The following is a 26,915-nucleotide window of genomic DNA, read 5'->3' as shown; positions in this document are numbered from 1 at the left end:
AACATAAGCTGGATCCTAGAAGATACAGATACAGGAATGGATTGTCTGAATAGGATGCCTTTTGCTCAGAAATATTGACCAACAATCACAACTGAGTCATTATAAAATTTAAAAAGGCTGCATTATCGCAAAAGAAGCAACCAGTCTAGTGAAAAGCAAGCCTGCAGAGGAAACTGTTCTAGGTATGCATCTAAGAGAGGATTAATATCCAGAATTTACAAAGAACTCATAAAACAAAGAATCAAGAAAACAAATGACCCAAGTATAAAAGGGGCTATAACTGGACACATTTACATATTGTCAAACTAAAGGGACTTTACTGGAAGCCCATCTCCAGATGGGTCTGATGACCTGGGATGGATCTATGAAGTTGGCACAAGGAAGGAATTATGACCACCTGTTTCAAACAAGTCGTCCTGGATAACCTGGGCCGTTTTTGTTGTTGTTGTTGTTGTTTATGCAATTTCAATGATTTGTATGAACAGTTTTTTAATCAAATTTGTTTCCTAAACATCTCTAAAAATGGTTACAATAATTATCAGTTTGTTCCTTGCTTCTTTCCCCGTCCATCCCCCAACTTTCCCAGGGTAACCATTATGTATTTGATCCATAGCTCTAATATTAGAAGCATAAGTGGTGTTGCAAGACACAAAGGAAACTCTCTAAGGAGGTACACCTACAGGTAGAATGGTGTGTATAAGCTGGCAGCATTTGCAGTTACAGTGTCATGCAAGGTAAGACACAGTTCTGTCCCTGGTGGTTAATATTTACATCTGGTAGGGACTGGGTCTGCACAATTAACTTACCAGCGGAAGCTGGATCAATTCATCCTTTCTCTACTACTCAGTCTCCTCTGTGGATATACCAAGTTTTTCTCTTTTGTCCTACAAGCAACATAACTGAAAAACTTGCTCTTAACAGTTGGCACTGTTTCTCCCTTCTTCCCAAGTCCTTGTACCCTCAATTTCTTAAAGAGTACTGACTGGCATAGCTATTAGAAATGAGGGCACTGTGGGTTCCTCTGGTTCTGCTTCAGTCTCTGTCTCCAAACTGTTCCCATTAACTTTTTTTATTTTATTTAAAATGATCTTTTTTTTCCTTTTACATACCAATCTGAGTTCCCACTCCCTCACCTCCTCCTGCTCTCCGCACCTTCCCCCCACCTCATGCTATCCTCTCCTCGGAGAGGGTAAGGCAACCCTCTTGAGGAGTCAACTAAGTCTGGAATATCTCTTTGAGGTAGGACCAAGGCCCTTTCCCCTATATCTAGGCTGAGCAAGGTATCCCTCCAAAGAGAATGGGTTCCCAATAGCCAGTTGAAGCACTATAGATAAATCCTGATCCTACTGCCAGTGGCCTCACAGATGGCCTAAGGCACAAAACTGTTACCCACATTCAAAGGGTCCAGTTTGATCACATGCAGGTTCCCCACTGACTCAACAGAATCATTTGGGGGAGGGGGGCATTAACTCTTGATACTATCTATTTATTAGCGTTTCACCAAGACTCTGTGGTTAAACTCATTCTCTCCAGAACAGTTATGCAAATTTCTAATATTAAACCTTGAGCTACTGTGACTCTTTCAGGCTAGTCACATGGTGCTTTGGAAAGGCAACATCCTGTTCTTAAAAAGGCCTGAATTCATGGTCACACTTGAAACATGAGAGGCTTTAGGGGATGAATCAGGACACTATATTTTTAACAACATTCCCTCTCCCTCACTCAGAGGAGAGTCATAAGGGGAATGTTTTCTTTTTGTAATAGCTATTTTATCTGAGAAAATAAAACTAATAGTAGCCAGCAATATGGTTGGCACAGTGAAAGCAAGTAGGTAGCACAGTAGCTCCTGGGGTCAGGGTCATGCCCAGAATTATGGGTCAGGGTCTCCAGGGCCTTGCCACAAGAAGAGCTTGTTCTTGCTTTTCTCAGGCCTTGTTCCCCAAAGAAGTCACATGGCTCCTGCCAGAACTCAGTAGGTTATACACACACACACACACACACACACACACACACACACACACACACGTGTGTGTATAAGTATACATATATATGTATATACATGTAACATTAATTAAAGTAGAACTTACTAATTTGAGAAGGGACATGGGAGGAGTTAAAGGGGAGAATGAGGTACAAGAGGGGTTTAGAGGTGGTACTCATGTATGAAGTTCTTGAAAAAATAAAAATTGTATAAAATGGTCTACAGTTCTGAACAGAGAAACCACAATAGAAGATTTAAAAATAGCCAATAATTTGGTTGTGAGCCTAGCTTTTCACAGCTGAACCATCTACCTGGCACTAGGGAAATTCCCAGGAATCCACAAGGATGACCCCAGCTAAGAATCTAGTCTAAGCAATAGTTGAGAGGGTACCTTAACTGCCCTTCTCCTGTAATCAGATTGATAACTACCTTAATTGTTATCATAGAATCTTCATTCAATAACTGATGGAAGCAGATGCAGAGATCCACAGCTAAGCACTAGGCCGAATTCCTGGAGTCCATTATTAAGAGTGGGAGGAGTGATAATATGAGCAAAGGGGTAAAAAACATGCTGGGAAAACCCACAGAAAAGGCAGACCCAAGCAAGTTGGAGCTCACTGACTCTAGACTGACAGCTGAGGAACCCATATGAGACCTAACTAGGCTTCTTGAATGTCGGTGACAGTTGGGTGGCTTGGGCAGTCAGTAGGGCCACTGTCAGAGACCAGGATTTATCCCTAGTGCTTGAACTGGCTTTTTGGAGACCATTCCATATGGAGAGACAGCTTGTTCAACCTAGATACAGGAGGGAGGGCCTTTCATGCCTCAAGAGATGTGACAGACTTTGTTGATTACCCATGGGAGATCTCACCCTCTCTAAGGAGTGGAGGGGGGCAGGGAGAAGGTGGGGGAGTCAGAAGAAGGGATAGAGAGGGAACTGGGATTGGTATGTAAAGTAAAATTGTTTTAAAAATATAAAAGGAAAAATGCTAATAAATACTTTAAAAGTGATTGATATTCTTATCAATTAGGAAAATGAAAATTAAAACTACTTTGAGATTTCATCTTACTCCATTGAGAAGAGTTAAGTTCAACAAAACAATTGTCAACAATGCTCTTGAGAATGTGGGTAAAGAGTAACCCTTGTTTACTGTTGGTGGGATTGCAGTCTGGTTCACCCCATTACAGGTATCATTGGAAACATTCTCAGAAAGCTTAATATAAACTTCGCTGTGTCACTCATTGGCACATGACCAAAGACCTCTATATTCTAACCCACAGTTACTAAATCAGCCATTTTTACTACCACTCTATTCATAATATTTAGGAAGTGGAAATGGTACATCTTTTAAAAGAAGAATGGATGATGAAAATGTAGTACATATGTTCAATGGAATTTTATAAATAAAAGAATAGGAAGCAAAGTCATGAAAATTTCTGGAAAATGAATAGAACTAAATTTTATTATACTGAGCAAGTTAACCCAGTCCAAAAAAATCAAATTTTACAAGTTCTTTCTTTTGGGGGGTCTAGATCCCATCTTTCGTTATGAGTATATAATCTAGAGTAACCACAAAAACCAGGAAAGTAAAAGGGATAATGGGAGAAAGTAGATTTATTGTCTAGTGAAAGGGACTACCAAGAGACAGGCAGTGGAAACCTCCCTTTAAATTGTTGGTCAGCAGATTCAAAATTACTTCCAAAACAATACAGGCTAGCTATTACCATTGGCTGCCTCCTAGAACTTGAAGGCAAAACACAGATACTTTGTATGCAAGACTTGGAGGAAGCTGGTGCTGATTTGGAAGCTTCCTCTCTGAGGATGAGCTCTCAGAGTTGATATGCAGACTTCCTAGAAAGAAAATGAATGAATAACCATACCCATTTGTAAGTGTATGATGCATAATAATGATCAGCATGGTAAGATACTCTCAAATATTTAACAGTGACACATATCTTAGGGATAACCAACAACCATCTAATGGAATTGGACTTATGGCCTGCTCAATATGTAATTCGTAACCGATACTAGAAATGTGGAGTCATACTCAAGATTGATGATGTCATGGATCCCAGAGAAGAACCTACTACTACCACTTTCATAAACTAGTGTAAGTCTGAACTGCAACCTAAATACTTATCTTTTATACTCAATATATATATATATATATGTGTGTGTGTGTGTGTGTGTGTGTGTGTGTGTACATTTAACCTTATACAAGTGTAGCTTTTACTCCTTATCCAAAAGCTTCTACTTTCAGAAGAAGGAGACCATTATTATTGGGCCCCAGCCCCCATGTGGTCTCTGTGAATTGACAGGTGCATCCTGTTCTCTAGCCCTGGCTTACAGCCAGCCTTGCCCCACTGGCATCAACATCTAGTATGAAAAAACAGGAACTCTTACACCTGGGGTTTTTCTACTGTGCTGTAAGTCTGTATATAAGGCTACTTCCTCCCTGTAATAAAGAGAGAGAGAGACCGGATACAGACAGAGACAGAGACACACACTCTCTTAGCACAAACGGCTGGACATCTTGTCTCTAATTTAAATCTCTAGGCCTTTGCCCGATACATTATACTCACTGGTGGCATGGGTGCCACACATTATAGGAATCCTCAGCTGGTCAAAATACAGAGAACACCTGAGCGTAACGTGTTTAAATCAAGGGATGTATTTTTTTTAAATCACAAACCCTATGCATTAAATAAAGCTCTAGGACATACTAGAAGAGGATATGGAAAGATTATAAGAACCAGAGAGAAATTAGATGTCTGTGAATGTCTTAAGATTATAGCAAGCAAGCTGTAGATAATGAATCTTAACAATATAGTCTCCTAAAGTAGATCTTTACAATTTTAACACTATCTGACATGCTGTTGATGATGGTGAAAATATCACGATGTCCCAGCTCTAGAAAACCTACAGGCAGTTAGTAGTTGCTGAAAGAGGAAAACCAGAAGTCTTTTCCAGTGATGAGCCTCCTGGTAGGTTGTCTAGTTAATAGTCATCCCTAAGCATATGAACACAAAGGCAACATAAATGGACCCAGCATTTTACACACATACACACAATTTTAATTTAACATACATTTTAATATATTATGCCTATTTTTAAAAGAAAAACAGACAATATACACAATAGTTAAAAAAGAGGTCATGAACTAGTAAGATGTTTGCAGCATAAGAAGAGTTGTAGGGAGAGAGGGGGTAAATATATAATTACAGTACCCACTGTAGCCTGGAATACCTATTAGAGTTTACATGCCCCTGTCCCCTTGCAAACACTTGCTCTATACCAGCCTCCATCAGCTACCTCAGGCAGATGTAGACCCTAGTGAACATCTCAATCTTCTATTCTGGAATTTTGACTAGGTTGACCTTGCATAGGTCTTAAACAGATGTTGTGAATTCATGAGTGAAACAGCCGTATCCCAAATACAGCTGCAACTGGTGATTACATATCTCTACTCTCCTATCAAGATGTTCCCTGACCCAGCAGTGGGAATATCTCCTTTAGGACTGGAAATTTACCACCTCATCCTCAGAACATCCACAGATCCAGTTATGAGTCTCTGCATTAACCAATGTCCCCTGGAAAAGATGCTGGTCAAGGAACTCTTTGCTATTCTGAAAAAACTTTTTTTTTAAATCAAAGAATCAAGGGTTTATTCTCTCATGTCTATATAAGCCGTACTCTACAATGGCAAAATAATTCTTAAATGAAGCTTTGTTTTACAGAAATATCCTAGCTATTACATAATATTAGAATCACCATATTGTAAACCCTAAATAATGGATGATGATAACTATCATTAGTGACTTCTGTCAGGCAAAACTAATACAGTCAGATATGGTCCTTTATTTCAGGGACATAAATAACTTATATTACTCAGAAGTAGTTACAAAATTCAAAAGTGAATTTCTATCAAAACATGAAATAACAAGGGCCCTTAAAATGCAGTCATGAAACTATTGAGAATCTTAAAATTAGTACTCTATTTTCAGCTGAGTGGTGGTGATGCATACCTTTAATCCCAGCATACAGAGACAGAGACAGGCAGGTCTCTGTGTGTTCAACGCTAGCTTGGTCCATACAGCAAGTTCCATGACAGCCAGGACTACACAGAGAAACCCTGTTTTGAGACAAATAAAAAAGCAAGCACCCTGTTTTCAACAAATCTCAAGTAGAAGGAAAGATCAACAGATACAAATATAATAGGTAAATTGCTTTGGTTTCTCCGTATACAGATCGTGATCCTTATATTTCCTTATATAGGCAGAAAATTTGAAAACTCTCTGAAGACTGATGGTACTATGGAATTAGATAGAGCTCATTCATTTAGTTGGTAGATTATAACTGTGCATTTGCTTTTCTAAATAAGTAGGAAATATAGACAGAAGAATGACAATAATCACTTAGTTTAGCTCCTTAACATGAGACAATATTAGATGGTAAGGATATAGGTGAAAATTGGCTAGAATTTTATTCTCTAGAGCTAATGTATACATGTGCAGGGTCTCATTGCATTTCTCTTCCCTCCACCTCCTTCTACTCACACAGAAGCATATATGTGTATCTTTGAGTAGCACATACATACATGCATACATATGTGTATTTTATATAAATATTATATATGCAGCCTTCATACATGAATGTGTGTATAATATAGTATCTATGAGCATATCTACCATAGATTATATTTTCCTACATGGTTTTATTTAATGTAAAATTCATTTGTTTTACAGATGATTTAGTGGCATCCTCTATTCAGTTAAAGATGCTGATATATTAGTATTGCAATTTTCTTACATTATAATGCCAGTATTTCAATCACATGAAAAGAAGTAATTTATAAAAATGTACTTCATCAAAAATAATGACTCATATTTTCCTCTAATGCTTTACATATAAAACCTTTGAGTAACAAATATCTCACTCTCAGGATCTCTATTATTTTCACACAAAACAGTGCTTAGTTGTTTCAAGGCTCTAATTATATCCTTTTTATTTCAGAAATTACATTTTGAATTCTAAAGATTAGGAAGTTCAGTGAATACCAATGTTGGATTTAAAAATCTTTGGATCACTCACATTCTTGCAATGGGGTAATGGTAGTAACACCTAAGCTTCTAAGTATGAGTGACTGGATGGCTGGGGAAGTTATGATGATACAGTGTTTAATCTAGAATGACAGGGGATTATGGAATGAAGATTAATAAAAATAATGCTGGATTCCTTCTCAAAGAACTTCCTTATCAACTCATTAAATATATTATGTATACACATATTAATTCTAGCATATATATGTATGTTAAAATTTTAAATAGGATATGGTGTATCAGAAAATGTAACCTAATACAATTATAAAAGTTGTTTTAGCATGTTATGAATAGGCTTCTTCCTAAACTTTGGTATATTAATCAATTCTGGCTAAAATATGTCTTGTGTTAGCATGCTGGATATAATCAGTTTCTATGACAACCAAAAACCTGGCAGATTATATTGATTCATACAGGATGGTTTCCTAGGTTATGGACCAATTTATTAGACCTAATTATTGCACGAAAATGACTGGGAGCAGTAGCTGTAAAATAAGTGATAGAATTTCACCATTTTAAGTATTCTTACATCCCAAACAATTAGCATATTTATATAATCTGCATTTAATAATTGCAGAGGGTGAAATTGGAGAGCTACTTCAAAGTACATATTAGTTAATGAAACTAGAAAATATGTAATAATTATGGTTTAGTTTTAAAAAGCAAACCAAATTTTTAACCTGGTATTAAGACATTTGAAAGAAATACTCATTTTACTATTATTTTGAAAAATCATCTAAAATCAATCATGTAGCACAAAACTTGAAGTATATGATTCATGATAATATGATCTTTTCTATTATCTTATAGCACATACTTTTTTGTCTTAGATTGCCCTTTTTTGGTTGTTATCCTAGCCTTTAACATATGAGCCATCTCTTCAGCCCAGATTGCCCTTTTTAAATTGTGTTTTACAGTCAAAAGAAGTAATGGTAAACTAGACTTCATCATACATTATAAAATACGTATGTGCCTTCCTATTTTTGAGATTATGATTGGATTGAGGGACTGTATTTGGCTCATACAAATGCAAAATGTGGAGGAAGCTGTCAGTCAAGAATGCTTGCTGCTTTTGCAGGGGGCCCATGTCCCATTCTCAGAATGTACATAGTGGCTCACAACCACTTGTATCTCTATAATTTCAGGGGATCTACTGCCCTCTTCTCGCCTTTGTGGACACCTGCAGATGGCAAAAATTTCTCAGAACAAAATAATAATAAACAAGGTTTTGGGTAACTATAACAGAAAATGGAAAATAAATAATTCAATAGTGTATTCCCTCTATCTCACAGTTGCATCATTCTGCTTGATGGGAACAATAAGACTTAAAAGAAGCAGACAATACAAGGATGCCCTGGCATGCCAGAGTGCGAGTGGTTGATGGGTAGATGCTTATGCAAGAGATGGAAGGTGTGATTCCAAGTGTCCATAAGCAAACATAGACTACTGTCCAGAATTTTCTGGTATAAGAGTGAGAAATATCTGCTGCTTCCTACAGTGGTCAACATGGACCAGCAGATCTCAATAGTAGGTGATTAGGTACCACATGGTGTGCTTGAGACATTCCACTAGGTTTTAGTTTGCAGCAGCTGGACTTTAGGGTGAGGGAAATTTTCCCGTTTTAAGGGCCTCCCTGGAGAGTGAACAATGCCACTATGAAAGCAAACTCATGACGCTGGTTCAGCAATTCCAATTGAACTATTTGACTTCTTTTTTTTAATTCTTTAATTACTACTGATATTTACATATCCATCCCCCCATTCCCTTGACTTCCCATCCTCCCATGTTACTCCCAACCCCCTAACTTCTCCCCAGGGATAGTGAGGTCCTCCACAAGGGACCTTCCAAGTCTGTCATATCATTTGGGGGAGGGCCTAGGCCCTCCTTGCTGTATCTGGGCTGCAATAGTATCCCTCCATAGTGAATGGGCTCCCAAAGTCCTCTTAACAGTAGAGCCAGTCTTTAAACCCATTTGACTTCTTGATCTTCAGAGAGCCAAAAGAGTCACACACAGCTGATGCTTGTTTTGATGATCAGATGTCTTATTTCCAATGTCTAAAGTATACACATGTGTTTGTTTTTCCAGTAGGTTCACCCTGGTCTGTTTATCTTGGTGCTTTAACAAAGAGCTGAAAAGAATCTAGACTTGACATAAGAGCTCTTCAGACCTTTTCCTCTCTTCAATTTTTTTCCTGGAGCTAACATTCTCTGCCCTGACTGTTGTATTTTCTCTGTCTTATGCTTATATTTCCAGGCTGCTTTCATTTTCTTTGGCAGTGATATCTTCTCCAGAGCTGTCATTGGGCTGCAATGACAGAAGATGGTGAGCAATAAGTATCAAGACCACTAGCACATCACACTGTCCAAATATTTGATGAGCAAGAGCTATTCAGATTATAGGCTATTTCTTAAATCTATTGACCAACAGCAAAATAGTTGATGCTTTGTGGGCTCCAAGAGAATCCTCGGCAAATTAACCAAGCATCATATTATGTTTATGTTTTAATATATTTAGTACAGTGACAGTTAAAATTTTGATTCCCATTATTTAAAGATGGCAAAGTTTTCTTTTTCTCTCATTATTGTAGAATGGTTACCCGGAAAGCTAGAAATTTCTGTGACCATTCTTATTGTTTACTGTTTGCTGTTCTAAGCACAAATCAGATTTTGTTTGAGGGATACTTTTGAGGTGTTACACAATATTTTTGCTCATTTTATCTGGTCATAAATTTAATTACCACAGTTGCTTACCTAAAATTGTTAAAATGAACTTCAACAACACTATATCACCTTCTAATTTAATTTGTATGTATTTTATTATATCTTGGGAGGATCACAATCTAAAGATTGGTGTTCAATATAATTATCAGATCTTTGTTTTCTGGATAGACATTTTATGCACACTTTATGGAAACCAAAGTGTGTTTCTTTTTTCAGATTTCCTAACATGCTTAGACTTGTTAGCAATATAAAGGAGGGTACAATAAAATTATTTAATCACTTTTAAAATAAACAAGCAAAGAAATGAGAACCAAGAATAAGCAAGGTCATCTACATGTCCTTTTGTAGCTGATGCGCAGATGTGCCATGGAACTGAAACCCTTCAATGTTTTAATTCACCAACATTCTCACCAATACTTGTTATCTTTTGTTTTGCTATTCCAATAGTAATTCTAAGAGGCAGACTGTTGTGGGATATTTGTATACTGTGTTGTTGTCATTGGTGTAATAAAAAGCTAAACAGCCAATAGCTAGACAGGAGGTATAGGTGAGACTTCCGGGAAGAAAAAAGGCAGAGTCACCAGCCAGACAAGGGGGAAGCGGGACATGCAGGAGGAGAGGTAACAGTCACACGCCATGTTACAGGATGTAGTGTAGGCAGATTTTATTTCTTGATCTTTAATCTGTCTCTGGTTTTGGTACTGGACGATGTTGATCTTATAAAGTGGGTTTGGAAGTGTTTTCCTGTTTTAGTATCTGTTATTGGAAATTTTATGTTAAGTATTTAAATGTTTATAGATCTCATGAGCACAACTATCTGGTATGTGTTGTACTTTTCTTTGTTGGGAGTGTTTTATTACCAGTTCAACCTCTTACTAATTATTTGGTTACTTAAAATTTTGATTTCAACTTAGTCGAGTCTTGGTATATGTGACGAGTAATGTATCCATGTCTTCTAGATTATGTAACTTTTAATGCATCATTGTTTATCACATTCTCTTATGGTCCTTTTATATTTCTATGATATCAGTTGCAATATGTTTTTCTCATTTAATTGTCTTTTTATAGCTTAGTTATTGTAACTAAAGTTTTTTCTTATTTATTTATTTAAAAATCAACTCTTAGGCTCAATGTTTTTCTATTGCTGTATTCACTATTTTGTACATTTCTAATTTACTGTTTGCTTCCAGCTCTTTGAACTATGAGATTCAGCAAACTCTGTCCTTTTTCTTGAATTCTCTAAGTCATGGTATGCTGTGTTTCCATTTATTTTTTATCTCAAGATATTTTTTCCTTCTTCCATTGCTTTTAAAAATATTCAATCAAAGGATATTAAACATATGTCATTATTTGGTACATTTTTTGGAATGTACCAGTTTTATTTTGTTAATAATGTTTAATTTTACTTCATTTTTACAACTTTCTCTTAAATGCACTGGGAGTGTTTTGTGTCCCAATGTGATTTATAATGTGGACCACTGCTTGTACACCTGAGAAGACCATACATTTTGTTGTTGTGTAGGGTGTGTGTGTCTGTTTTAGGTACACTTGGACAATTGTGGTATTATAAGCCTCTGTTTTCTTACTGGTATTATGTTTAGATTTCCCCCATTATTAAAATTTGGGTATTAATGTCTCCTACTAATATTGTGATACACTAGTCATACCTCCAGATGTAACAATGTCTATGCTGAAACACAATGTGTTTGGATGTTTGACACATTTATATAATTTCCATTCATTTATTTCCCATATATTTCTTGCCTAAAATTAAAGTGAGGCCCTTGTCAACAAAGGGGTAGTTTGCTTTTTCTTTTTGTTGTTGTTTTGTTTTTTATCAGCCACTCTATTGAGGATATAATCCATTTAAATACTAAGTAGTTATGACTGGATTAGGACTTCTACCTTTAAGTTGTTTTCTATTTTCTTTGTATCTCTTCTGTACTCTTTCGTGATAGTGTGTATGTTTGGGGTGGCTCTGTGTGTAGGTGTATGCATGTGGATTTGTGTGTGTGTGGTGTGTGTGTTTTTGTGTGTGTGCATATATGTACTTGTGTGTGTGCATATATGTACTTATGTATTATTGTGTGGCAATTTTCTCAGAAAATTGGAAGATCTTGGAAGAAATCTGGTTAAGACAGGGTATTCTAAAAGGAGGTGAAACATCACATCTTGAGGGGAATTTTCTCAAGGGAGGCAGTACACAATGCAATAATTCCTGAAACTGACTTGATTCACCATGCATCTCCTCTCCAAGCAAGTGTAAGCAGTTGGGGCTGCTGAAAGACACCCTCAGACAGGCTGAGCATCTTAGAGGGGCTCCAAAAAGCTAAACAGTGATCACTATACTGTCCAGAAGAACAAGAGAGCAGTTGGACTACTGGGCAGAGGATCTGACCAACTAAGCCTATGGGCAAAGACACTCTCCCACCCCCTGAACTGCTTGAACGTTGTTCAGAATGCTCCACAAGTCTATCTTTCATGAGTTGTTACTCACGATGGATAACCTTTTGATAATACATCTGTCTTTCAGTCATTTTTGCTCCAGTAAAAAACTGTTCCCTCATTCCTGTATCCAAACCCATTAAACTCATTGGATCACAAAGCTGGGATTTAATGATATCCATATTTGTTCCCTATCTGGGCTAGTAGACTGCTACATGCCTCCTCAGGAGTACAATGGGTGCTTATGTAAATTCATATGTGTATGTATGTATGTATATATGAATACACATGTGTATTTGTGTATGTGTATGATTTGATGTTTTACGTAGTGATGGTCTGGATAATAAAATTCATGGGAATTTTATTAATTTTTTTTTTGAGACAGGATTCTCTGTGGCTTTGGAGGCTGTCCTGGGACTAGCTCTTGTAGACCAGGCTGGTCTCAAACTCACAGAGATATGCCTACCTCAGCCTCCTGAGTGCTGGGATTAAAGGTGTGCCAGGGGAATTTTATTAAATTTATTAAATGTGTATTTTTGGTTGCTAACATCTGAACTTCAATTATGTAAAAAGCTGTGTTTTTATTACTCATTCAATTTCATGCTTTGGGGATTATAACTTTATATCTTTTTATGTTGTATAGCCATTACATTTCTAAATGCAGTTATTGTTAATACTCTTGTTTTAGCTCTAGAGTTAAAAATGATTTGTGAATTTATGTACATGTTTACCCATGAGGCATTTGTTTTCATATACTTTGTTTCCCTTTCACCTTGAAGGATTCATAGCACCTGTTAGGAAGCAGGCTCAGTAGTGATGGGTCCCCTATATGCTTGTAAGGATGGATTGTTATTCATGAAGAATACTTAGACTACACTGTCCTTGGAAGTCCCATACAATATTTTACTTATAGCTAATGTACCAGAATTCTATCAATGAGATATTTCTAGTTATAGTGAAAGCTATGAAATATAAAGTTCCTTTTGCTATCCCCTATCTCATCGAAGGATCTTACTTTTAAAGAGAAATCAAAATTAAAAGTGTCTATCAGGTAATAACTGAATGCTTTTGTCTCATTTCCCAAGGATTGGTGATGGATATGTAGTGAACAGAGAAACAGGGTCTTGAGGACAGATAAAGTTCAAATGGAAGATGATGATTTCTTTTAGAACAATCATAGCATGCCCCAGTTTCCTCCTCAGCTGCCTTCATGATAAATAATAGAGATTTAAGAACTGGGAAACCCCATTTTAAATGCAAAATTATATACTTCAGACCCCTGATCATTAGAACTCCGGGTTTTTGGAACTCCTTTGCTTTTATAAACAGCAAGATAAGAATATTTTGGTTTGTCAAACAGTGCACATGTATACATGAGCTATGATCAGGACAAGAAGTTACATAAGGTTGTAGCCCATACTCAATGTAACAGGTTTTGTGGTGTTAAATGATATTTCCATGTAGCCAAAGCAACAAAAGTTATCACACATCACCAGTATGTCTAGCAAGCACTATGCTAATGACCTATTATCTAATTACTACTTTCATTAACTCTTTATGGTAATGTTACATCCCCTTTTTGCCAAGCTGAAAGTTGAAGCTTAGGGAAATTATTTAATTTTTAATGTCAAAACAGTTATTTTGTGGCAAATTTAGGATTCATAGCCACATCTGTCTGACATCAGAACCATTATGAGAAGATGAACTCTAATTATATGTGAAACTAAGCAATTAGAGACATTCTCTTAAAAAATGAGACAAATGGAACTAAATCAGGTTTCCTGAGAGACACATGTCATGGTGTTCAATGTGCTCGTGACACATTTTTGAAAGGCAATCATGTAAAATAGGAATGTATATCCTAGAGAAGATCTTCTGGGGAATAAACTACCTTTAATCATTCAATCATTAGCAGTATTGACAAGGTAATCCCCTCCATTCTGTAGAGTTCAAGAAAAGAATCAAGGGGAAAACACACATCTATTTTTATTTCTGAGACAATTCTATGTATTTGTTTTCTGTGCTTTTGAGACATCCTTTTAAAAACGGATGCATACTAATTCATGAGTGCTAGCTAGCATCAACATAGTGTTTAAGCAGAGTTAGTAGGAATATTTCCATTGTCATAAATGATTGGTCTGTTTTCATTTGAGTGACTTCATAAATTGGTTGCATATTACCATTTAAAAACTGTTTTTGGATTTGTAGGTATCCCACCATCTCTACTTTATGAATGTGACCTTTTACTTGGAGAAGAAGAATGGCAGCTAGAAGTCTGTGAACTCAAAACATGAAAACATGGCTTTTGTGAAAACAGGAAGATTAAGGTGAGAGCCCAGGGAGTCAGGATGGGCCTTAAATTCAATGGCTGGTGTTAGAGACACACAGATTCAGAAGGAAGATGGCCATGGGGGCAGAGGGAAAACTGGACTAAGGGGGCATGAAGTGAAGGAATTTTGAACACTCTGAGAAATTATCAGAGCTTTAGTGGGAAAGAATTCTTTAGAGCCATCAGAGGGAAGAGTTCCTGGCTGACATTGATTTCACCATTCTGACTTCCAGAAACGAGGAAGAACATATTCTTTGTTGTAATCCCCTTGGATTGTAGTTCATTGTTGTGTCAACACAAGAAGCTAACAAAAGTCCTTTCAAACCTGAAAATAGAATCTACTTTAATAAGGCTATACACCTCAGAGAATTTAGTCTTTAAACACAGAAATCTCAAAGAAGACAGCAACCTTCAGTTGGTTTATAAAAGATATACAGAGCGAGGAAAAAAAGACAAAACAGGAAAATAAAGAGACAAAAATCATGTAACCCAGTTCTGAAGTTTAGAAAAAAACATGTGGTATGGGGGGAAATTGGGAGACTCTTTTAAGCCTTGGGGAGGCAGGTAAAACAATTTCATAATTTTTTTCAAATAGTAGTAATGCTGAAATAAAGTTCCATTTATTTTACTGTATTGCTTCATTATTTAGGCAAGTGATAAAACAGCATTTTGTGGCATATTCAGGCAGTAATATAAACAGTGGTAGAGCAATTCTTTTTGTTCTCAGCCTTGGATAATTAAGTGTGGAAACCTATAAATAGAATTCAGTTCACAGAGAGAAACTAGACTCCAGGGAGCTGGAAGAAGGCTAAGGAATGAGGACAGCTGTAAGTGAGAAAAAGGTTAGTTTAGCATCTTCTGGAAACTCATTTAAGAAACAATCATTTAGGTCTGGGAAGTACTATGGAAGGAGATTCTAGAAAATTTGAAGAGTGTACATTGTTGAGAAAAATGAGAACAGCAGAGAGAATGTAAGTGAGACGTGGAGATACAAAGACAAAGAAGACAGAAGAGAGGACCATTATTGTGTGCTTGGATCTCTAAAACATGGAAATGCTGTCTTTATGAAAGGGTTGATGTCCACATGTTCTAGGCTTGGCAGAACATAGAGTTTCCTTCACACTATTTAATTCTGCTTTGCTGTATAACTGCAAAGAAATTTGATTTTATAGTTTCAATTTATTTTATCTGGCCTTGCTGATAATTTTCCATTTTTCAAATATAAATAGATATTATATATTCTCATTTGGTATCTAAAAATCTAGAGATGAATAGTGTTGATTATTAGAGAGTGCAAAGGAAGCTTGTTGTTTTTATTAATTTCTTCAATTACTATGAATGCTGATATAACATTTCATTAAAATTTACTGTGTTGTTATATTATGTACACAAGTGTTTAAAAAGTCATTAGGGATATCAAATCCTGATTTGATGTAGATAGAGGGATGCTATTTCTCTCTTGAGTTCCTTTGTCAAAGGAAACTTAACTGTTTCCTTAGTGGAAGGCACCGAACCATAAGTCAGAGAGAATACATTCGCTGTTTTCCACTCAGTAATAGGCTTGCATTTTTAACACCTCTTTAATGATTCAACGTCATCTCATCTTCGATGGTTACTTATGCACAAGCACTTCTGAATTAATCTGGACCATTTCTGAGGCAGGGTATTGTGAATAACTCAATGAAGAATGGAAATGTGATATTCTATTTTCACATTTCCTGCACAACTTCAGAATTATCTGCCAGGGCAACACTGTTCCCTGAAAATTTTTGTCAAGAATAATATATAACATCTATGATGCAACATAATTATAATGGGTTTCTCAGACTCTTTTTGTTTGTATAAGTTGGTACTAAAATGACTTCTTCAGATTAATACAAGATGTTGACTTCTGAATATAATGTAAACAAAATCTTTATAGGCCATTATTTTTAAGATGAACTTATTTGTATTTTGTGTGTATAAGTGTTTGGCTTCATGCACATATGTTCCTCATGTATGTGCTGGTGTCTTCAAATACTGGAAGAAAGAACTGGATCCTCTTGGACTGACGTTACATATGTTTATGACCTACCATGTAAGTACTTGGAACTGAACTTGGGTACTCTGAAAGATCAGCAAGTGCTCTTAAACCCTGACCCAACTTACCAGTCCCTTCACAAACCTTGTTTAATTTGTAATTTTTTTTATTATTTGCTTAAATAATACAACAACAAATTAAGTTAAAGGAATACTAAGTTGTGTGTGGTGATTCAATATTATGTGACTATAAATAAGTCAGCTGGTAAAAATATAAAATACAGATTCTGCATGATTTGCCATATGGATTATTATATTTATATTAAATTTTAAAATCTTCCTTGAGCCTCTTTCAAGAGACTCATGTTGTTGTGAAGGGAAAAATTGTGACTAGATCTCTTGCATCATTAAATGTATTTGACAAAACATTTGGAAACTTCATTAATTTATGTCAAATTTGTAGAGAGGTTTTAACTGGATTAGTGTACACTTCAACTTGAAGTTGAATTCAAGTATATCAAGTTGATCCTCTTGGCAAGAAATTACAATGCTAATGAAGCTGGGAAGGAAAGGATTCCACTTTATTCTCTGCTGTAAAAATGTGAGGATTGAAAATGAGAAAAAAGGTTCCTAGAATTTAATGATGAATATGAATCATTTGGAGTGTTGTGGCATTGGGAATTAATTAGATAAAATAATCATTATAATGTTAAAGATTATCTTTTTCATCACATTGGAAAAATGGTGCATTTAAAATATTATTTTGTGTATTTAGCTTAGGATTTTACTTAGTTGCTTTCTTATAATTCCCTACTGTTGATTACATAAATATCATCATGATTATAATCATATTTGCACAAAGAATATTCTGGATTCTGTTATTCAACTTTCTGGCAGTAAAACAAGATGCATGAAACAATTCATTTAGAAGAATGCAAGGTTTATTTTGGCATAGAATTCTAGATTATGACTGGTTGGAATCATAACATTTGACCTGTGTCAAAACAGGATATTATACTGGGACCAGGTAGGAAAGATGACTAACAACTTACCCAGGAAACAAATAGAAGAAATGGAGAATATACGATCCCCTAATCTCTTCAAAGATAGGCTTTCTGCAGCCTAACTCTCTCCTAGTAGGTTCCACCACCCTAAGATCTCTCTGTACCCCTTGGAACATTTTGTGAACAGTGGTGGTTTCAATAAGAATGGTCCTACAGACTCATATATTTGAATGCTTTGTCATCAGGAAGTGGTATTACTTGAGAAGAGTTAGGAGACATAACCTTGTTAGAATAGGTGTGGCCTTGTTAGAGTGGGTGTGGCCTTGCTGGGGTAGGTGTGGTCTTGTAGGAGGAAGTGTTTGCTTTGAGGTTTCAAAACAATGGCATGGATTGTTTTTTGAAACAATGAAACCCCAAAAGAAGATTGGCATGCATGTGCAATATTTCAGAATACTTCAATATTTTTCTTCTAGAATCCACTTCGGCCAAATATATACTTGGACCTGACATCATCTGATGGAGTACGAAGAGAATATGTGTCCATAAAGACAAGATTTTCCATATATATTTTGAACTACAGAACTTTATACTTAAAAACTAAATTGGCAGCTCCATTAGGCAGTCAGCAGGCAAGATTCCTGCCAAAGGCCGCTCTGCCACGGTGCATTGGACTCTGTAATCTAGAAGTCCCACTGAAGCTTAAGTGGCCCAGAGAGTCACAGAAACTTCCTGAATTGTTTGGACGAAGTAAGTATATGGCAATTTCTTAGAAAATGGGAATCCATTTACCTCAAGACCTAGCTATACCAGTCTTGGGCATATCCCCAAAGGATGCTCAAACATACTGAGAGGACGCTTGCTCAACTATGTATATATCAGTATTATTTATAATAGCCAGAACCTGGAAACGACCTAGATGCCTTTCAAGCGTCGAATGGATAGAACCTTCATCTAGTAACTGATAGAAGCAGATTCAGAGATCCACAACAAAGCACCAGGCTGAGCTCCAGGAGCTCAAAGCTAGGGAGGAGGGACTATACTAGCAATGAGGGGTTGTCAAGATGATGATGGGGAAATCCACAGAGACTGCTGACCAATGGTCGTGGGAATTAATATACTACACACAGAGAGCTGGTGAGTCTGAATAGAACTAATTAGGCCATCTACATATGACAGCTGTGTAGCTTGGTCTCTTTGAAGGGCCCCTGGCAGTGGGACAAGGGACTAACCCTGGAACATGAGCTAGTTCTTTGGAGCCCATTGAGTATGGTGAGATGCCTTGCTAGCCTTGAAGTGGAGGGGAGGGGCTTGGTCCTGCCTCAACTTAATATGCCAGGCTTTGTTGACTCCTCTTGAAGTCCCTTTCTGAGCAGTGGATGGGGGGTTGGGTTGTGGGAAGGGAGAGGGGAGCAAGAGGAGGGGAGGGAGGGGGAACACTGGTTGATATGTAAAATGAATAAAAAGATTTAAATAAAAATAATCAATAAATACATAAATAAAAATCAAAATAAAAAAGTATGGTTGCTTAGGGAAATAAGATGAAAGATATTTAAGAAGGTGATCCTAGGCCTTTATTCTTCTTTACCCCAATTAATCAACAAGCATTAATTAAATAATCAAAGACATGTGGACTTTGGATTATGTGGTATAAACTGTCATGTGTGTGCATGTGTATGGTGTGTATATTTGTGTGCATAATTCTGTAGTCAGGAAAGTGATATAAATGAAGAATTAGTAAATTACAAGAAATTAAATCTAATATATATTTATTTATAGATAAAGATGTAAAATATATATGTGTGTTTATGTATATACATACATATAACATATATATATATATATATATATATATATATATATATATGTCAAAATAAGAGGGAATGAATTTGAAAGAGAACAAGGAGGGACATTTGAGAGACTTAGATGGAGGATAAGGAAGGTGAAAATTATATAATTATAATAGCAAAACAATGAAGAAATAATTTTTGAAAAATTCAACTCTTTCGTTTTCAAGCTATTATAGCTAGAGATAGGCAAACTGGATGGTATGGTGCCACACCTATGAACCTGTCCCAGTCAGTTCCAGCTACTAGACAGTGTAACATGGACTCAGTAAAAAATTCTGGATTTTGGGAAGTCATAATTCAAGGTGCTGGTAGGTTATGTGTCTGGGAGGACTCTCGTCCTGGTTTTTAGAGGGTCGTCTTTTTCTTGGGTCATTATATGTCCTTCTCCTTTGCCATGCTGAAGGAGAAGGGGAGAGAATAATCTAGCTTCTGTTACAGAAAGAGTACTGCTCTCTTGTTAATGGGAGTTTAAAGAAGAGATAGAGATGTCTGAAAAAGATACTGTTCTAGGCTTGCCCAAATTACAAAGAATGTTCTTTTAAATTTTAGCATGAAAAAAATGGTTCAGGGTTTTAATTTCCTTCTCATTGTCATTTTCAAGTTGTATTTGTAATCCAGAGACCATCGCCACAGTTACAGTAAATGAACCTTATCATTTATATATTTCTTTGTTTTGAGACAAGGTCTTTGTTTTTCCATCTGGCCTGTAACTCACCATGTAGACCTGACTGCCTTTGAACTCTGAGTCCTAAGTCTTAGTCTCCAGAATTCCAGGATTATGGGCACATTCCACAGTGCCCTGTCAAGGAGCTATGGTTTATAAACCTCTGCCTCTCCTTACATCCACTCCCATGACAGTGCCCATCACGTCCCTCATCAAAACACCACTAATTAGAGAAATAAGCAAGACACAACAAAAACATGTATATTATTTTAAAAGTATTGGAAAGCAACCCACAATCAATTATGTTTTAGTAGAACAAGAATGAGCAATCACTTGTAAATAATGTGGCTACATTAAATTCAAGTAACAGTGGCACTCTACCTTAATCAGTCCTAAATTGGATCATTAGTTAATTAAAATAGGCACTAATTAAATACTCTTGGCTTTTATTTGTATCATGAGATCAAATTTCCTGATTAAAATTAGAGTGAAAATTGGGTATATTTAAAGATTTATGGTTTTTAAACACACTGCAGTGGAGAGAACACATTGTAAGAGCCATAGCTAAATTCTGAAACTTGTATTTTAACGGTGTGCCAATCAAGCAGTTTACAGCTTTGTATCACCTGTTATAGAAGTAACTCCTCCCCATTATCACATCACCTGCCATAGAGATAACTCCTCCTCATTATCACATCACCTGCCATAGAGGTCACTCCTCTCTGTTCACACAGCTGAGTGAGATGTGCTGCTGGATTTCACCATTTTCTGATGTTGACACAAACCTCTCATACTTTCCACAAAGAACCATCAATGATAGCCATGTCGTTAAAACGTAGATGAGATTGTGACTGGTTGTAGCAACTACCCATATTTTTTTGCTTACTAACTTGCAAGTAATTTTGGAACTCTCCCAATTTACACAGCTTCTATGACTGTCTTGGTCAATCATTCACAGGGAGATTCTCCCATTTCCAGCCTAGAGATTTGAGAGAGAGAAAACATTCAATGTAGGAAAAAGACAATATCTAGAAAAGGAAAGCAGAGACAGCATTTGGGTGGTAAACAGCAAATTCACTTTTTCTTGACAATGTCTTGGTGATTTTAGGCTTCACAATGTTTTTTAAAGATCATTATTTTTGCATTTAAGTATCACCTACTCACATATGTGTTCAATGAGAGTTTTACAAATTCTTTACAGCTTTCCTCTACATGAGATACAGGACTCAAATGAGACAGGAAGTATGGTTAATTACTATTCTAAGCATTGCAAAATATATGCAGCTTAGACAGATGTGATTAATTTTAACCAACATTATGAAGAAAACATCTGTGAAGGACAATCTTCTGCCTGATAGTGAAAGGGTTAAACACCCTTTAATTCCTTGAGTTTGGCAAAAATCCCAAGGGTTTTACTAAGAGGCTGTTTATGTTTTCTGCCAGGTGGATGCAAATTCAGTCCACAAGAAGGAATTAATTTACCAAGGTATCATGCCTCTTTTCTCTTTTCTATTCTGGTAATTGAATATTCATCACATAACAAGTGCTGCTAATTAGCCGATTATTCCATTTACTGGCAAATAATGAACTTGCTATTCCTATTGAATAAAGCAAGAGTTTCAAAATGTCTAATTTTATTTAGTTAGTGCTGCTCAGATAATTTATAAAGTCTTCAAAACATACAATGCATCTTCTTGTAATAAATCTTTATTTAGTAACTATGGGATATAAGCTCCAATCTCTTTAGGAGTGAGAATTTTAGGTTAATATCTACTCAGTGTAACTCATTCTCTTATCTTAGTAAGAGCCTGTGTTTGCCTGAATTTTTTAGTTTGGTAAAATTAACACTAATTATGTGTGTTTCCTTAATTTTCAAATATACATGCTGGGTATTGCATTTGGGGAGTTGTTATTCATAGTTTCAGAAATTTTAAGTATTTATGATGACATTTGGCAAGTCCATCTAAAGGTTACATGAGACAATGAGTTATTTATCAAGAATCTCTTATTTGTTGGGAAGCTGCATTGTTTACTTGCATTTTATTCAATACAAGTAATTTTATTCAATTAAATACAATGTTTGTCAATACAGAAGCCCTTCTCTGTCCATCCTGACTACACACCCTCATCCCCAACCATTAAAACTGTAAATAGTCTTACCAAAACAGATGAAATAAGTAAAAACTTAGATGCTAACGGGTGAGAAACTTGGCTCCTTACCCCCTGACTAGTCTCAGGCACATGAAGGGTCTGATTGGCTTAAGAGAAAAGACAGGAGTTATCCCATTATCTTTTCCCATAGATAAGTCTTTGGGGGTGCAGTTTATGCTAATATAAACAGTTCTCACACTAGTTTCCATCACATGTTCAAGGTAAATAATCACACATGTGAAGGTCACTCAACTGAAGGACACAATGTAAAGCAAAATATAAAGTTCTAACAATCAGGAAATAATACCCAAATGGAGATAGACTGGGTGATTAAAAGATGGGGTCATATTTGATGGGTTTAAAGTGGTGGGTGGGAGGTTTTGTGGGGAAGAATAAAGGCTGAGAAAATTAAGTTGTTTTTTCTCCCATAAATGGATATGAATTGCTGATACATAAATTTTAAAACAGAAAAAAAAATTCCAGGAACAATAGTACAACTACCAAGAAGAAGAATGAATAAATGTTTAAGCCAAAATAATTAGGGGCATTTGATTCAGAAGGATGAGCCATGAGCTAAATTATTTTCTGTATGATTGATTTTCTCTAGATAATAGTAATGTAAAAATGTTAAAATAAAATTAAATTGTTTATAAAGTCTGTATGTGGGAATTATAAAACATCCAGTCAAGGATCTGATATGAGCTTTTATTGCTCAGGATAAATCATGATGGGTTAAATTTGTATTTGGAAAATGAGATGTGATGTCAAATATAAAATATCATTCTCTTGTAAAGAAGACAGGACCTTGTGAGAAAGCCTTCACACACATCGTGCTAAGGGTCTTAAGGGTTTACTGAATATTTCAGAGAATGAATGATAAATAAATTATATAAATATATATATATATATATACATATATATATGTATATGTATAATCTATCCATCTCTTCTATCAATCTATCTTCTATGTAATCATCATCTATCTATCCATCTATATGTGTGCAAATATTTTTGAATACATTTTTCTTCGATGGTGACATTATTTCCAAGACTGTGGAAATTTTTAGAATTCATGCCTAATTGGGAGGAGTAAAATATTTGCAAGAACTTAGAGAGGAAGACAAGAAAAATCCTAGAACATATATAAGCAGACCTCAGTGGGTGATTCTAGTGGAAAGCCCAGGTTAATGCTAAAAATGTGGGCTGTTAAGACTGTGCCCCTGAGGCACAGGCCTTTAATTGAATCATGCCATGCCCCATTTGTGGTCTAGATGCTTGCTTCCTAATCCATTGTAATGGGAAAAGCCTCCATAACATGTTCCTGACTCCATGAACTCTATTATACCTTGATGCACTAAAACCTTCTAGAAGCCAATGTAACTTTTTAATCATGATTGATTTTTAACTTATAATTATTGTTTATGGACCTATCTCATTTTATGGCCAGGAGAATTTGTTGTGTTAAATTGAGTCCCTACATATGTTTTATATATCTTCATTAATAATCATATCTTCTTGATGAACTTTCTCTTAATATGTGGTGAACTTTTGCATCTCATGACTTATTTGGCTTAGTGGATACTTTGAGGGAAATGAATGAGATATTTTGACTTATTTGGGACATTTTCTTGCCTGGTATATGGACTATAATCTTTTTACTTCAGATGCTTGTATGTTTTCTTGAATTAATTTTATCTATTTCTTTTCGCTGGTGTTAGTTTAGTTGTGAGTTTGGTTGATTTATTGAGTTGAGCATAATAGGTTGTTCTGGTGTCTCATCTGTTTATATATTACTCCCATAAAATTATACTCATCAAAGATTGCATATTTTTTTACTTCTTCCTCTTTAGTTTATGTGGTTCCTTCAAGAATTATCTGCAATGATGACACATGGCTACGAACTTATTTATATTTTGTTCCATATTATATGGGATACTTTTCTCCATTAATTTTAAGTGGTAATTTTAATGGACCATAGTTGCCTTGTTTCATAGCTGTTTAGATAAAAGGCTTTGAATATATTTTTCTTCTTTTTTTCAACAATAAAGAAGTTTTTTGTAATTTTTTTATGAGTTCAAATTAGGAACAAGCTTGTTTCACATCTCAATCCCTTCTCCCTCTCTCTCCTCTCCCCCACCCCTCCCCACTACTCCCAACCTACCTCCCACACCATCTACCCTTCTCTCCCCTGGCAGGGTAGGGCCCTCAACGGGGGCTCACCAAAGTCCACCACATCATCCTGGGCCAGCTCTATGCCCTCCCCCATGTGTACAGGCCAAGAGTGCATCCCTTCACCTGGGATGGAGTCTCAAAGTCCCTTCTTACACCAGGGAAAAATTCTAATCCATTACCAGGGGACCCCTAGAGTGCAGAAGCCTCCTAATTTATACACATGTTCAGGGGTCTGGACCAATCCTGTGCTGGCCTCCCAGACAGCAGTCTGGGGTCTGTGTGCTCCCCCTTATACAGGCCAGCTTTTTCTGTGGGGTTCACCAGCCTGGTACAAACCCATTTGATCTTCATTCATCCCTCACTTCAACAAAGTTCCAGAGTTCAGTTCAGTGTATATCTGTGGGTGTCTGCCTCTGCTTCCATCAGCCACTGGGTGAGGGCTCTAGGATGGTATAAAAAGTCTCATTATAGGGGAAGTGCATTTAGGTTATCCTCTCCACCATTTCCTAGATTGTCAGTTTGTGTCATCCTTGTAGGTCTCTGGAAATCTCCCTAGTACCAGATCTCTCCTCAGACATATAACAGTTCCCTCTAATATGGTATCTCTCATTGTGCTCTCCTATATTCTTCCCCCAACTCAATATTTCTGTGTCTCATTTCCTCCTCTCCCCTCCACTTCTCATTCTGGCAGCTCCCTCTCCCCTACTCTCATGCTCTCAATTAGCTCAGGGGTTCCTGCCACTTCCCATTCTGGGGGTCCATGCAATTTCCCTTAGAGGCCTTATTGTTTCCTAGTTTCTTTGGTGAAGAGGATTGTAGGCTGGTAATCCTTTGCTCTATGTCTAAAATTCATATATGAGTGAGCACACATCATGTTTGTCTTTTTGTGTCTGGGTAACCGCACTCACAATGGTTTCTTCTAGTTCCATCCATTTGCCTGTGAATTTCAAGATTCCATTGCTTTTTTTCTGCTGAGTAGTACTCCAGTGTATATATGTACCACATTTTCTCTATCCATTCTTCAGTTAAGGGACATCTAAGTTGCTTCCAGGTTCTGGCTATTACAAACAATCCTGCTATGAACATGGTTTAACATATGTCCTTGCTGTATAGATGTGCATTATTTGGGTATATGCCCAAGAGAGGAATTGTTGGATTGTGAGGTAGACTAATTCCCACTTTTCTGAGCAACCACCATACTGATTTCCAAAGTGGTCTTACAAGTTGGCACCCACACCAGCAATGGAGGAGTGTTCCTTTTTCTCCACATCCTCTCCAGCATAGATTGTCATTGATGATTTTGATTTTAGCCATTCTGACAGGTGTGAGGTGGCATAACAGAGTTGTTTTGAGTTGCATTTCTCTGATGGCCAAGGATTTTGAACATTTTCTTAAGTGTCTTCAGCCATTTCAGATTCCTCTGTTGAGAATTCTCTATTTAGTTCTGTACCCCACTTTTTAATTTCATTGTTTGGAGTTTTGGTGGCTAGCTTCTTGAGTTCATGATATATTTGAGAAATCAGCCCTCTGTCAGATGAGGGGTTGGTGAAGATCTTTTCCCATTCTGTGGGCTGTCATTTTGTCTTATTGACTGTGTCCTTTCCCTTACAGAAGTTTCTCAGTTTCAGGAGGTCCCATTTAGTAATTGCAGATCTCAATGTCTATGATGCTGGTATTATGTTGCACAGAGAAGCAGTCTCTGTGCCAATTCATTCAAGTGTATCTCCCACTTTCTATTCTAGAAGATTCAGTGTGGCTGGATTTACATTGAGATCTTTGATCCATTTGCATTTATGTTTTGTGCATGGTGAAAGATCTATCTGCAATCTTCTGCATGCCAAAATCCAGTTGTGCCAGAACCATTTGTTGAAGATGCTATCTTTCTTCCATTGTATAGATTTAGTATCTTTGTCAAAAATAAGGTGTTCATAGTTGTGTGAGTTAATATCAGGGTTTGCAATTCAATTCCTTTGGTCTATCTGTCTATTTTTGTGCCAATACCAAGCTGTTTTCAGAACTATGGCTCTATAATACAGCTTGAAGTCAGGGATGGTGATGCCTCCAGAAGATCTTTTATTGTAAAGAGTTGTTGTGGGTATCCTGGGTTTTTTGTTTTTCCATATAAAGTTGAATATTGTTATTTCAAGGTCTGTGAAGAACTGTGTTGGGATTTTGATGGGGATTGCATTGAATCTGTAGATTACTTTTGAAAGATTGCCATTTTTACTATGTTCATTCTACCTATCCAAGAGCATGGGAGATCTTTCCATTTTCTGGTATCTTCTTTAATTTCTTTCTTTAAAGACTCAAAGTTCTTACTGTAAAGGTCTTTCACTTTTTTGGTTAGTGTTACCCAAAGATATTTTATGTTGCTTGTGGATATTGTGAAGGGTGATGTTTCTCTGATTTCTTTCTCATTGCAATATCTTGTTGAGTATTTTAGCATCCATGTTCATGAGAGATATTGGTATGTAGTTCTGTT

At 36.4% G+C, this 26,915-nt stretch overlaps 1 long non-coding RNA gene across 1 annotated transcript in view; it reads right to left on the bottom strand.

Annotated features, from left to right (window-relative positions):
• Nucleotides 1-8,939: 8,939 nt before the first annotated feature.
• LOC113834246 overlaps nt 8,940-26,915 on the bottom strand; it is a 50,190-nt gene continuing 32,214 nt past the window's right edge. Inside the window, exon 3 of the long non-coding RNA XR_003482641.2 lies at nt 8,940-9,386. This is a non-coding gene — a long non-coding RNA (uncharacterized LOC113834246). The remainder of the gene's footprint in view (nt 9,387-26,915) is intronic.

This window comes from Cricetulus griseus, chromosome 2, assembly GCF_003668045.3.
Source record: "Cricetulus griseus strain 17A/GY chromosome 2, alternate assembly CriGri-PICRH-1.0, whole genome shotgun sequence".
Lineage (NCBI taxonomy): Eukaryota > Metazoa > Chordata > Mammalia > Rodentia > Cricetidae > Cricetulus > Cricetulus griseus.
This window is presented reverse-complemented; position numbering and strand designations above follow the sequence as displayed.